The following is a 13,935-nucleotide window of genomic DNA, read 5'->3' as shown; positions in this document are numbered from 1 at the left end:
ATAAATTATGGAGCATCTATGGTGGCTTTGTCTCTTCCGTACCCCAAATTTGTTTTCCTCTACTGTGGCAAATAAATAGTTACTAGCCAAGGATATCCCTGATAAACCCTTCTATGGCATTTCCTTCTCAAGAAATCTCAAACAGGTGCTTTATTTATCAAGAGGAAGCCCAAGTCCTGTGGTTGATAAAGGCCTTTGCACTGTAACAGTCCATGGAGAAAATATTTGGAGATATCCAGGCCACACCAGTTTTGTTTCTGTTGGAAAAAAAAAAAAGAAGAAGATATTCAGCCAGTTTGGGGGTAACTGACTCTTTTCTACTGAGACTTGTTCTTATGCACAATTTTTGCAATCACTGAATTTTGTCAGTAGATATGCAGTATCACACTGAATTCCCAGATTTTATTCATAGCTCACAGGAAGGGGGGAAACCCTAGGTTAGCCAGGCTATTGAGTTACCTTTGTTTGTGGGATAACAGATGAAGTATAATTTCACTCAAAAATTGGGCAAAATAAAAAAGTGACTTATACTACTTGTACTCCTAGAAAATTGTCTGATTTATTTACATTCCACTGGTGAAAAATATGCCTCCTATTACTGTGACATATTGCTTAGAAAAATAGTCAGGTTATGCATGACTAGTTCCTGTAACTAGCAACTTTAACAGCCCTGTTTTCTGAAAGAGAGGGGCATGGCCGAAGGGAGGCATATGCTAGGTATAGTCACAGCACTTACAAGATTTACTGATGTCTGGGGAAGAACGTGATGCTTAACATTTATGATGGGACGTGAACATTTTAAATTTTCATGCTACATTATTTGCTTTCTAACCTCACATTATTCTCCGGTCAAACCTAATGCTGTTAAGGGACTAGTTGGAATTCTTTTCAGATTCCATTAACATAGGACTCTAGATAAGCCAATCTCTCTGTACAGAAATCAGTGTCCAGTAGAGTCTCTGTCTTAACTTTCTTTTAATGCATTTGAACCTATTTTCAAATCAATTTCAAACACATTCCATATTAAAAAAACTTCTAAACCCCTTAGCTGGAGTGGGTATTCTGGAACATTTGACTCTAGGGCTCTTTAGCATGCATCCAGAATAGTGGGCAATGCACACTAAACCGGCTCAAAAGACATTAGAAGATGTGTGCTAAAATCAGCATATATGAAAACAATGGTATACTGTATGTATACCTCCTTGGCTAATGTTCCTTCCCAGGACCTCAATTAAAGGTTTAAGTTGTTAAAGCCTTCCCCCTGATGAAAACTCCAACTGATGTTCAAAACTCTGTCGGGGGGGGGGGGGGGGGGGGGGAAGGGGCAGAAGGGAAGGAAGATTACTTCCTGGGTCCTGAGCATTGTTCACATTTCATTCAGCATTGAATTCTCTTATATACAGCAATAATAACCAGTGGAAGCAATTGCTGGTTTATAACTTATCCCTAGATTCATCAAAAAGTCTTAATAATGCATTGATAACAAAAAAGGGCATGTTTATAGCAATTTTTGAATTACTGTGGTAACTTACTGCTTTGCATTGGTAGTATCGCATCATGTGGTAAACTGTGATAATCTCTAATTTTTGCATCTTGCAATAAGTAGTGAGAGAGAGAGAGAGAGTCTACCTACAAGGCCCTCACAGTAGGTAAGTAAAAGGTCGAGGTGAGGAGATGGTGGTGGTTTAGGGGCCAGTTTCACATGTAGAGTTAGATGTACGAACAGCACAGTACACCTTAGTGAAGATTTGATGTCATTTGGAGTGAGGAAAGTCTAACAAAGATGAAATTTTGTACTATGTTGTCTCACCCAAGCTTGATGGTACCCCTAAACCCTAAACCACCACCACACCTCACCTTGACTTATTAGATGGCCCTCTTATAGAGATATAAATAAGTGTACACAGTGAGGCCCTCCCCAGAGACTCTCTCTCTCTCTCTCTCTCTCTCTCTCTCTCTCTCCTCCATTCCACTCTCCCTAAGCCCAGAAATGCCTAAAATGTAATTCCAAAAATGTATTACAAATTGCATTAAACCATTTCGGGCATATCACACAGCCTAACACCAGGAAAAAAGGTGTAGTTATTTATGGCGTTAAAACTGTATGATAGCATGCGTTATGCTATTGCACAGTGCGATATTGCCCCTCATTTAACTAAATCCCACCCAAACTCCTCCCTGATCCCACCCCTCCCAAAAATTTGCATTCGCGCCATGCGTTACGATTCTTTTTGCATGTGTTATGGTTTTAACGCACACATTAACGCGTTATCGCATGCATTAACATCATAAAGCATTTTACTGAATAAAGATGGCAATGTGATGAAAATATTGATACCAGTACTTAGTCTTTACAATCCATTTTACAATTTCAGATCTAATACATTTCTGACTTCCAGCTTCCTGTTAATGCATTCTATTACTAATGGCAGTTGATACAGTCTCTCTCATTCCTGATATATTGCAATTAATGGGATGATTTTGGAGCTTCCTCCTAGAATTTGCTAGATAGGATAATCTTTTCCCAATTTTTCACACCTTAGTCCAATTGTTCAGTTATTCTCCTTTCTTCCCTTGTTGGTACCAGAAGGGACCCATCACACTCCTTTCTTCAACATCTTGATGATAGAGATTTAGAGGTCGCTATGTGGCTCAGCTAGTTAGCCAGATAATTCTTATCTGGTGAAATTATCCTATATATTCAGAGGTGTAGCCATGCAGCTAAATATATTCAGCTATCTTAAAGTCAGCCAGAAATTTGCTGTTTCAAATTGCCGTGAACGTCACGAGTCCTTTGAAATGATAATTTGTGCATGTTCTAAATGATAGAAATAAAGAGAATCCTTGCCAATTGGAAAGAGAGGACCTTTGAATTTTCTACATTCCTCTTCTCTCTGCTCTGTAAAAGTTTACCCACAAGCCTTTGAGCTAGAACACATCTTTCTGCACTTCTATTTGAAAAAGAAAATAAAGACACCCACACATAGTATTATTTTTTTAATTTCCCATACAAAATCCACATTTATTTACATTATGAAAATGGCATTTCAAACTAAAAGTGTTCAAACACCACAGGATGCTTATAGATGGAATAAGGGTCAGTAAGGGCCAGTCTGAACTGGAGGCCTGCCCACTGGACAGTGATGGTAAAGCTACATTATGCAAGGGAAGAGTCCTAGGATTGGGCTCGAAGCAAGGGCCAGTGGCCCTGCCTCTGGAGAATTTGGGCCTTGGACCTGGAAAAGGGATACCTTGTGAACACTTTCATGTTTCCAGCTACTCAGTAGGCAGCAGCCACATCCCACTATGGCTTGAATGTCCATCCAAGATGGTCATTCTTGCATGGCATGAGTGGAGTGAATCTTAGGGATGTGCATTCATTGGAAACAAAATTTCCCAATCAAAGTCACAGTGCAAGTTTTATGTGTTAATTTATAATTTTAATTGTTTTATATTTGTTTTATTTGTGTTGTTTGTTTTCAACTTTTATGAATGCATATTGTAATCCACGTTTAAACATCGTGGGGCAGATTTTCAAAGGGGTACACGTGTAAGATATGCGCATAACCCCCGAAAAGCTGCCCCTTCCATTCCCCTGCACGCGCTGAGCCTATGTTGCATAGGCTCGGCAGCGCGCACAAGCCCCGGGACGCGCATAAGTCCCGGGGCTTTCCTGGGGGCGTGTCAGGGGCATGTCGCGGCGGCGCGTCATCGAGGGGCATTCCGGGGGGCATGGCCACGGCCTCCAGACCAGCCCCCGGATTGGAACATGGCGCGCCGGCAGCCAGCCCACGCGCGCAAGTTACACATGCCTCACAAAATCAGTTACATCTGCGCAAAATCGACACGCGCAGGTTGCCGATTTTGCGCAGCTTTGCGCACACCGACCCCGGATTTTAAAAGATACATGCGGCTACATGAGTATCTATTAAAATCCGGCGTACTCTTGTTTGCACCGGGTGCGCGAACAAAAGTACGCGCTCGCGTACTTTTTAAAAATCTGCCCCTGTGTGAATACATGGAATATTAGTTTTTTGTCAAACAAACAAACAAACAAACAAATAAATAAATAAGATTTTGGTTTTAAGAAGAAAGTAAAGAAGAATTAAATTTTGTTCATTTTTTTGTTCATTTCATTTTAAAAAAAATAAAACCTCTACTATAGGAAACCTTTTTTAAATCACTCCTGGCCCTCCCCCTGTCCTTGTACCCTCTTAACTTCTTCATGGCTTGAAAATTTCTTCATGGGTAGAAGTGATCCTTCGTGGATGGCACACATAGTGTTGCGGTTGTTCACCTGAATTCTGTAGTCTGACTATGGTGTTGATCATCATTGCCTTCTGTGGATAATCTGTCCAGAAACCATAGCTGACATTCTGAGATGCCTGAATGAACAGCCATCTATGCATCCATGGCTTTCTTCAGCTTACCAACTTTATTTCTATTGGTTTGCATGTGCAGCTCTTTCTGTGGTGATGTGAAGTCCTCACGGATTCTGTCTTCATGCTGTTGCTTCTTCAACTTTACAGGATGCTCATGGGATGAGAGAGGGTGGGGAGATGGGAAGGCTGCTCGGAGGACAGTGCTCTTTCTAAATCAGGGATGTCTGATACATCCCTGGTATCAAAGGAGGGTTCTGCCAGCACTGGCCAAGGCACCATCTGCTGACAGTCCTTCTCCTTCCAGACTCTGCTAACTGGATATCTTGTGAGGATATGTGTTGGGCAGAAGCTGTATCCATGACACAGCCTCCTGAATGTAGCCAGCGAATGCCAGCTCCAATTCTTGCCTCTCAGTGGCAGCTATGAGGTCCTCTGGCACAGGTTCTGTGCATTCAGTTGAAGATGCTCTCCCCAAAGACATTGGAATTAGTAAAGATACAGAGATAATTTGTATTGTTGCAGCAAGAATCTTCTGCTTCCATCAGAAAAGTCTGATTCCTCTACATCATGGCACCTACCCTGCAACACCCCAGCCCTACCATCTGTTGTGACCCAACCTTCTTAAAATTTTCCCTATATCTTTTTCCCTATATCTTCCAAATGGTCCTGCACCTAATCGGCCTGTAATCTCCTGTAGGCTCGATAGACATGTTGAGGCCTGTAAAACATCCCTGAAAAGGAACGTTAGTGGATCCTTGATGTGCTCTCCTAATTAGTATTGTAACAAGTAACTCACCGTCTCATCCCGGAAGAATTGCTGATTACATATCCATGGACTGTGGGAGGCTGACAGTGATGTCGGCATCCAAGTGTTTGCACGAGGCATTGCTTCACTGGTGTGATGCAGATGGGACAGACACAGTCTCCTCCCATTGTCTGATGGACATGCATCTTGGTGGTCTTTTCTCATTTAATGTTCTATAAGTGGTTTAATATATTTAATTGAATTGGGGCTGATTCTGAGGCTACTGACATTTGATGCCAGGAGGAGCATGGTTAGAGTAAGCTCGTGGAAGTGTGCATATGTTTTCAATGTGAACTCCATGTGTTTGCTTTACCCTGCGTGCTTTTCTCCTGTAAAGTGCCATGTGATAAAAACTCCCCATGGCACCAAGCCCACCATGAGAGTTTCCCTTTGCAAACTGGCTTGCAGGACTGTGTACAAAATAGATGCAGGCCTGCAGGCATCGTGAGAGATTAAAAATTGCCCTCCCCGTGTCTACAGGAAAAGACTGTGATGAATCAGGCCTCTTAAGTACCTTATTTATAATTTCAAATGTAGCTCCATTTTAACAAACCCTGTAGCAAAACACAATAGATATACAAAAGGAGCATTTATGCCACACTTAGGTTCCATGCTGCCATTCAGCCCCCACCTTCCTGAATAATTTCATGAATATGTTAATTTGCTAATGTGTAAAGATTTTTTTTTTTTTTGTATTAATGTGTACATACTACTTTTTTTTTTTTTCTTTCTTCTGGACAAATTACTTGCTCAGTTTTTGAGTTATGCACCTCCTTGGTGTTTAATGACAAGTAACTAGTTATGCATGGAAGAAAAAAAGACACTGATGTACTGCAGATAATGGTAAATTATGCAAGAAAAGGGTGTCCCACACCTTTTAAATGCATTCCCTAGAAAATTCTCACCGTAGCCTGCTGATTAATTTTCATGAGCAGGGCTCTCACTTCTTGCAATTCCATCTTCCTCAGGTCAGACCTGGAAGCACTTCCTTCAGCAGGGCCTTTCTCTTTCATCTAATTCATTTCGGCCCCAGTCTCCTGCGTTATTAATCTATCTTTTAATGTCTCTTAATCATTTCTCATTGCCCTTGTTCTATTGCAGCAGGCCTTATTGAACACTACCATTCTCACCCCCCCCCCCCACTCCCTAGCTCTCTCTTTATAGCTCCCAAATACATTTCCAGAGCTCACCTTTCTACCACCTTCTTGCTACTTTATTTTCTGATCATTTTTAATATTATAGTGCTGGAACAGCACCTCTATGTGATGATACTGATTTTACACATTTTGACCTATATTCTGTCAAATCAGGGAGCCACATGAACAGTCAGATATATTCTGATCTCCCCCCCCCCCCCCTCCCCGTAGCATTCTGAGAAACAGAGATGTTTGCCACTGCCACATAATGGGAACATCGTGCACAGAACTCCAAATACACCCACAACTCTTCCTCTCCATCTCCATTGCCAAATTCCTATAATTTTCCAACCAGCTGCATGGCAGCTTTTCAATCAAATACATCTACTCCTGCCTAAGGACAGAGCAAGTCTGAAATGCCAGCAAGATCAAAGTACTATGCGGCCAATTCACCTGTTTTGAAATCAGGAAAAAGGCTGAGAAAAAAATAGCTATTTGGGAGGTTCAGGCGACTATCTCATTCACTCTCCATTTGAAAAGTGGATCATCAGAAGCCCAAGTAGTGAAAAAGAGGCCAATATTGAGCATTTAAAGAGGAATTCTATGCAGGACTCTCTCCACAGTGCAGAATGCATTATCTGCCTCATTACAATATGCATGAGGCTCATGATCCCTTTTCAGACTTGTAAAGTCACACCTCTGGTGTCAACATCTGGAACTGAGCAGAGGAAGCACATGGAACATGCTCAAAGAGTGATGTCAATGCAAATCAAATGTCAAGAAGCCAGAAACAATTGCTCACCTTTCAACCAGAGCCCTACTTCATTAAAAATGTCTTCTGCAACATCCATGCAGCCCAGCTACATAGGAAATAATATGGAAAAAGCCAGAAGCAAGCCATGTGTCGAAAATGCTTTGCTAGAGTTCAAAAAACACAGTCAACATCTTAACAACATGCAAAGGATGATGAACTGCTGGCATGGAAGGTCAGTATGTGTGAAAACACAACAAAACACCTTTTTCCAAGCTCCACAATCTATTTTCTCCATAATTGTTGCACAGCAGCCCAGTTTAGTAAACTACAGCACTGACACCTCAACAGGCAAAGCACAACTTTCCTTTACACAGACTACTTCCATGATCTGACAGCCATAACAGCACTTAATACATCAAAGTAAGGGTAGGGGAAGTGAGAAATGGAGCTTCATCCACCCTACATGAAGACTTCAACTGTGCATCATCTACCCTGCAGGACTCCACATAAGGAATATCCACATCTGTATTGAAACAACTGAATTAGGAAAAAGATCTATATGAAAGGGTCTCTCCCCTCAAGCTTCTTCTGCTCTGTACAGGGGTAGAGTATGTTGTAAGACATGTCACAAAAAGGCTATGCAAGAAGGACTTTACATATTTAAAGCCAAAAGTATGAGCATTCATTCATCCTTAGCTACCATTTTAAAAAACAAGGGCAATGTTTGGCAGGATGTGTTCTTTCAGTATGAAGTTTGCTATACCAGATGTAGCTTCTCTAAATGGCTTTATAGCACTGCCCTTGTGAACACACTGCATAGAATAAAAACACAGGAGTAAAGTGCTGCTACTCATTGTTTGACTAACTAGTCGAGATGGTGTTACAATCACTTCGTCACATCCCATCCCACCCTGGCCATCCATCCTGCAGCTACAATTCATTTCCTGGATGAGTACTGAAACCCAAACAAATGCATATTCCCATTACCATCCATACAGAATAGTTGACTTGCTGCCCTGACTCCAAATACACACTTCCACTCTTTTATCACGTTGCCTGGGCTTTGGCAGAAAATATTTCAGAGACCTCATGAAACCTTGAAACTCCTGAGTTTGTAATTTAGCAAATTCCTCCTTGAGATTCTACGTTTCCAGCTTTCTTTCATCTTTGCACACTAGGGAACTCCTAGAGATCACTCAGATTTTATTCTTCCAGTGGTTTCCAAGCAACAGTACTCTAGAAAACTACTGGAGAGTGCTCCTTACACCTCTGTAACTAGAAAGGAACTTTCTTCACTATCAAGTCCCTATTTCCTTCCAGAGGGAGAGTTTCAAGTTCTCTTAGCTTCTCTTTCTAGAGATCAACAAATTTCTCCTCCGCTCCTCTTCCTTTCCAGATCAAAACTATAACAGCCCATTTTATTTTAGGAATCTGTTCTATCTCTCTTATAGGATTAAACCATTTTTGCCTTTTTACAAAGGGATGTACCACACTAGACCATACGATCTAATACCCAGGCCACATGACACATTTAACTTCTAGTAAATATACTGATGTTTACAAAACTATTTCCTCCAATTCGTTTGGTGCTCACACATTGTTGATTGTCCGGTGAGTGATGGGAGGTTGACAATGAGTAGTAACAGGGAATGTATAGTTTTCTGTCACCTTATCTAAACTGTCATTACATATAACATGTTTCTTCTTTTATGTCTTTCAGACTGACCAGGGACCAGCCTCAACCAGTCATGATGGGGCTTCCTCCTTCCCAAATGATTGCTATGTATGAGCGCAGATGTATAGTTGCTTGTGAACAGTATGGGGACATGTAGCATATGCATGTGAGAGAGGACGAGAGGTTGAGGTTTAAATGACAGGGAGGAGAATGGTGATTAATGAGAGTGTTAAGCTAGTTGTTTAGGGTCTGTCTAAGAGCTTAAAAAATGTGAGTCCTGTGTTTTCCAGCAGACAAAATGGTACTGTCTTTAAAAGTAGGAGAAAAGTCTGGTGAAATAGTATCTTTAAGATCTGTGTCCAAACACTTATTTCACCCTTCTTTCTTACGTGAATGTTTATTTATTTAATTATTTCAAGCGCTTATATTCCGTCAATCCTCCATTCTCAGTGGGGGTACAACAAAACATGCATAATCAACAATTACACAAACTAATGACAAGGCAAGCTACTTATAGTCTGAGTACATCACACTCTTTGCAAAATAGGGACTCAGTAGGCAAGGGTTCCAGGCCATAAACTAAGGCAGACCACTGATGAAAGTCAAAAAAGTGGGATTTAAGAAGCTTTCTGAAGTGAAGCAAATCCACTTCAGCTTTCAGTTCCACAGGGAGATTATTCCATAGGGCAGAGCTCACAATGTTAGAAATATGATTCCTAGACTGAACAGTGGAATCTCAAGCAGATGTTGAAACAGTGGAATCTCAAGCAGATGTTGTGAGGAGGATCGAAAACAGCGAACTGGTTGATAATTCCAGATTGTTGAAGTCAAACACAGAAGGGCACGTCCATGAAGGGCCTTAAAGACCCACATCAGCATTTTTAATTTTACCCACCAACTAATGGGTAGCCAATGCATACATTGCAAGACTAGCCAGAAGAACTGGAGAGATATGGTTACGCAACAGAGTTCCAGTGATAAGTCGAGCCGCAGAGTTCTATATTAACTGATGTGCCTGTAGATGAGAATTTGGAAGACCTAAGAACAGGACATTACAATAGTTCAATGATGACAAAACAAGGGACTGTATATGACAGTACAGAAATCAGAATAACTAAGAAGCAGCTTCAGCGGATATAATAAGTTTGCAGTATGATGACTGAACCAGATTGTCAATGTGGGGCCACATAGATAGAGGAGAATCAATGGCAACCCCCAGATTATGTGCCCTCAGCTGGATCTGGATATCATGTCCTTCGAAGGAGAAATTTGAAGGAATTTCCTCCAGCAGACCTCAGAAGAACAATTTCCTTGTTTTAACATTAAGGGCTGGTCTATTATTTTGCATCCATTCTGAAATCTTTATCAGACATGTTAAATTTTCAAATGCCTGAGAAAAGAAAGAGATAGGGAAAAATAATTGTATATCGTCTGCATATAGCCTAAATGATACATGCAATTCAGAAAGGACCTCACAGAGAGGAGCAAGGTAGATGTTAAAAAAGAGTAGAAGAGAGAGAAGAACACCTGTGCTTAGAGGGCATAGCCCTGGTGAGGCATCCTCAATTATTACATAAGAACATAAGAATATAAGAAATTGCCATGCTGGGTCAGACCAAGGGTCCATCAAGCCCAGCATCCTGTTTCCAACAGAGGCCAAACCAGGTCACAAGAACCTGGCAATTATCCAAACACTAAGAAGATCCCATGCTACTGATGCAATTAATAGCAGTGGCTATTCCCTAAGTCAACTTGATTAATAGCCGTTAATGGACTTCTCAAAGAACTTATCCAAACCTTTTTTGAACCTAGCTACACTAACTGCACTAACCACATCCTCTGGCAACAAATTCAGAGCTTTATTGTGCGTTGAGTGAAAAAGAATTTTCTCCGATTAGTCTTAAATGTGCTACTTGCTAACTTCATGGAATGCCCCCTAGTCCTTCTATTATTCTATTATTCTATTATTCTATTATTATTACTTGGTATTGGTGGTGAGAGAAAAAAAAAGAGAACCAAGAAAGGACTTTAGATGAGATTCCTACAACATCCAAAAGACTAAGTAGCAGATTATGATTAAGGGTGCTGAAAGCTAATAATATATCCAGTAGGATGAGAAAGTATTTTGTACCAGTGTTGAACCCACAACGAATCGTGTCAAAACTGGAGAGCAGTAGTGACTCTGTACTATGTCGTGGACGAAGCCCAAATTGGGAACTATCAAGGAAGCTGTTGTCATCCAGAAATTCTTGAAGCTGGGCATGAACAACCTTTTCACTTTGGAAAGAAGTGGCAAGGAGGAAACTAGACGATAGTTCGAGGGTTCTGATGTGTCTAAATTAGCCATCTTTAACTGTGGATGTATGTACCACCGTAACCTTAAGGGTAGTGGGCAAATCACCCTCCATTAGGGATGCATTAATAAGCTTGTAAGGAATGGGCCTACCTCTGAGTGTAGTACCTTGATCAAGGCCATAGAGCACAAATTAAATGAGCAAAAATTGTCTTTCATTTGTCTCAAGATTTTAGTAACTTTGACACATGTAGTAGGGGTGAAAGAGTGTCATAAGACACTGAATAGAATATGAAAGGGTCACAGGATGGCACAGCCTAGTTCCAGGTCTGGATTTATCAATGTGCCTAAAGCAGCAGAAATCTGGGGAAGGCAAGCTGAAGATTTGTTGCTGCCTTCCAATAAAAATAATATAAATTATACTAATATAGTGTAAAACTATCTTAGGGCTAGATTTATCAATACAATGGATTATTTATTGCAATGTATGTTATCTTAGTGCTTTGCATGGTAGTACTGCAAAGTGAGTTTTCTTTTCACACTTTGCAGTGATACCTACATAATTACATTTTCCTATCAAGAGAGAGACTCTCTACCTGGGTAACATCAAACTAGGTTGAGAGAACATTGTACAAATCTCATCGTTGTGTGAGTTTCCTTGCTCCGAAAGACATCAAATCTTCACAAGAGTGCACTGTTCTATTCGAACATGTAAAATAGAACATGTAAAAGTGGCCCCTAACCCCAACACTACTACCTAAACCTCACCTCGAGTTACTAGGTGGGCCTCCTATAGTAGCATAAATAACTAACTACTCCAAGGGCCTTGTAGATTCTCTCTCTCTTTCTTTCTCTCTCTCTCTCTCTCTCTCCCCACATATCTCAGGCTCTTTCCCTGCCCAAAACAGAATTTGTGAAAAAAAATGCATCATGGGCATATTGCACAGCTTAACACTAATGAAAAAGGTGTAATTATGGCTTCACAAAGCCAGACAACTTTTACAAACTTCCCACCCCCAATCCCTCCCCTTTTAAAAATTAGCATCGCACCATGCATTATGGTAATTTTTGCGTGCATTAAGGCATTTTTCACATGCAAAAATCCCTTAACGTGAGTTGGAAAATGACCCTATTAGTTTCTTAATGTAATATAAAAGATAGAAATGTTTGCCAATTTGCTTCAGAATTTTTAAATTTTTGCCACAGAACCTACCCCGAGCTACAACTGGAAACTAGGGGGGACTATGCCTTAGACCTTCTGCTCCCTGTTGTCCAATCTTGGGGGGGGGGGGGGAAGAGGGGGATGACAGGGGGCAACAGCACCTACAGAGCACAAAAATCCTAAATCCATCACTGCTTAGTTCATATGATATTCAATGGAAAGAAGAGAAAATATTTGTCACAAATTTTCCATTATAAAACATAATATGAGTAGCGAGACCAAAGGGAGGCACAGTCTGTTGTGCACCCGATCCACGTCCATCCCACGAACAGGCCTGCTCACCTCTCCAGCAATTCAGCAGGTCCCAGGTCGACCTCCCCAGCTGCAGGCACAAGCTCTTCCAGGACCCGGCGTCCCGCGGCAGCGGTCGCCGGGCCTTCCACTGCATGCCAGGCCTCACACCGGAGTCCAGCGTCGTCGGTTGGCCATGCCCCTAAGCGTGTGCGCGCGGACCGCCCGGCCTCTTGTAGGGCCAGTGGTGGGTCCTAGCTCCACGGCGCACCCTGAGTGAAGGAACTATGTAAGGAAGCTCCTGTCTGCACTTCCTTGCCTTGGCAATCGGGTTTCTTCTGCTAGATTGTCACTGCGTTCTAAGCCTTGTTCTAGTCTTGTTCCAGTCTTGTTCCAGCCTTGTTCTAGGATCCTACTGTTCCAGCCTTGTTCCTGTATCCTCCTGTTCCAGCGTCCTTCTGTTCCTGTGTTCATCTGTTCGTCTCCCCAGGTAGTACCTTCGGACTGTCTCTCTGGTACTGACCTCAGTCTGCTACTTGATCACTCTGCGTGCTGCCTGCCTTCTGACCTCAGCTTGTTCCTTGATCTCTCTGCCTGCTGCCTGCTTACTGACCTCAGCTTGTTCCTTGATCTCTCTGCGTGCTGCCTGCCTTCTGACCTCAGCTGTTCCTTGATCTCTCTGCCTGCTGCCTGCCTACTGACCTCATCCTGCCTGTGACCTCGCCTGACCTCTGGATCCCGACCTTGCTATATTGACCACTTTCGGACTGATTCCTGGTATTTGACCTTAGCCTGATTGACTATGTCTTCTGATTCTGGCTCTGTCCCTTGCCTAGTCATCGCCTACACTGTTCTGGTCTTCCTTGCTCCATCTGACCTCCAGCTCTGAACCAGACCGTGCTCCTTCCCTGCCCGTGGGCACACCAGTCTACCACCTCTCCAGGAGACCCTGCAAGGTGCACCTAAGTCCAAGTGGCCCGGGTCCCTACAGGCTCCACCCGGGGAGACCTCGGTCTTCCAGTGGTGAAGCTCATCCCAACCTCTGTTTCCTCCAGTGCTCAGCCACTTGGGGGGCAGGTGCTTCCTGGTCCCTACCAGGAGGCCGTCTTCCCCTGCCCCAGGACAAGGGTCCACCTCCGAGCGCAACACAGTCAAACTTACTACTGCCTAAATATATGAAAGGTAAAGTCTTCCAGGAGAATGATACTTGTATAAGTGTAGGGGTAATTTACCTCTCGTGGGCTGGTTTTTGGGCAGAGTGAAGGGTACTTATGGAATATCTGCGATGGCTTTCCATCCTGTCATGTACCAAAGATTTTTATTCAAATCATCTTTGAACAATTTCCAAACCGGGTCTTTCAATGCACTTGCTACTGCAGAAAACCCGAATATCTGCACAAAGGAAACTGAAAAGGGAGGCTGAACCAGCCGTTTCAA

At 42.3% G+C, this 13,935-nt stretch overlaps 1 pseudogene; it reads right to left on the bottom strand.

The window, feature by feature from the left end:
- LOC115088508 overlaps positions 1 to 13,935 on the bottom strand; it is a 293,685-nt pseudogene that overhangs the window by 112,612 nt on the left and 167,138 nt on the right.

Source organism: Rhinatrema bivittatum, chromosome 3, assembly GCF_901001135.1.
Source record: "Rhinatrema bivittatum chromosome 3, aRhiBiv1.1, whole genome shotgun sequence".
Lineage (NCBI taxonomy): Eukaryota > Metazoa > Chordata > Amphibia > Gymnophiona > Rhinatrematidae > Rhinatrema > Rhinatrema bivittatum.
The sequence above is the reverse complement of the archived record's forward strand: the minus strand, read 5'-3'. Positions and strand labels throughout refer to the sequence as shown.